Genomic DNA, 1,500 nt, shown 5'->3' on the forward strand with positions numbered 1-1,500 from the left:
TATGTATGTATGTATGTATATATATGCGTGTGTATGCATACAAACACACATATAATATTCTTTATATATTACTTAAATTCTATATACCTTGAGAACACCAGATATAACTGCTGAATTCGTCCTCAGAAACCAACATTGCAGAGTGCCACCAACGAGATAAATGTGCAGTCTACGTAAGTTTGTTCTAGGAATCAATATTAATCCTGAGTTTACTGGAACATTAACTGACTTTAACAACAACCTCAACAACAATAATTTTTGTGGAATACGACGAATCATATAAACTTAGTTAAAGATAGTCTTGTGTACTGTATTGGGTCTGGTTTGGTAACCTCTCTTTCTGAGAAAATGAGAACATGACAACAATGCTACTGGCGCTGTGGCTTCTGATGCTACTGATGCTGCTGCGGAAGCTGCAATTAAAATTGGTGCTACTAATGCTGCTGATGAAGATGATGATGACGATGATGGCGACGATGATGATGGTGGCGATGATGATAATGACGATGATGCTGATGACAATGACGACGACGACGAAGGCGACGATGATGATAATGGTAATGACGATGATGATGATGACGATGAGAAGTAGGAGAAGGAGGAGAAGGAGGAAGATGAGCAGGATGCTACTTGTTTGAATTACAATCTAAAACAGTTTGTAATTTTTCACTTCGAACGCTATTTTCTAGTTTGAATTTCTCCGTTTATTTTTTTTTTATGTTTCAAATAAAATATGTAGACCAGTTTTGTATCAGCAAGGAGGAGGAGGAGGAGGAGAAGAAGAAGAAGAAGAAGAAGAAGAAGAGGAAGAAGAAGAAGAAGAAGAAGAAGAAGAAGAAGAAGAAGAAGAAGAAGAAGAAGAAGAAGAAGAAGAACACGAACAACAACAACAACAACAACAGCAACGACAACAACAACAACGGCGTAAGCAGCAACGTATAAATAAATATAAAAATAGCTTTTAAAATTAAATAAAATTAAATAAAATCTAAGCTCTATTATACAGCTGATCTTCAAAAGTTTTACACTTGCACACGACAAAAGTTTGATAATCTCAACTGAGCCAATAACTACACAAGTAAAACTATATAAAATATTAATTTCAACATAATATGTTACAATTATTTCAATTATATATCATTTTATTATTATTATTATTATTATTATTATTATTATTATTATTATTATTATTATTATTATTATTATTATTAATCTATTTATTATCTTTCGATTTTTGTTTTCGTTTTCTTTAAGCACACTTGTACTATTGAAATATAAGGCAACTCCTAGAAAAATTGTTTATGTGAAAAAAAAAAAAAATTGCTCAAATAAGAAGAATTAAAATATTGATTATTATTTAGAAAGTTTTTGTTTATTCTTGTATTTAAAATTATTTTATTTATATATTTATTTATTCATCATCATCATCATCATCATTATTATTATTATTATTATTATTATTATTATTATTATTATTATTATTATTATTATTATTATTAT

Source organism: Octopus bimaculoides, chromosome 24, assembly GCF_001194135.2.
Source record: "Octopus bimaculoides isolate UCB-OBI-ISO-001 chromosome 24, ASM119413v2, whole genome shotgun sequence".
Taxonomy (NCBI): domain Eukaryota; kingdom Metazoa; phylum Mollusca; class Cephalopoda; order Octopoda; family Octopodidae; genus Octopus; species Octopus bimaculoides.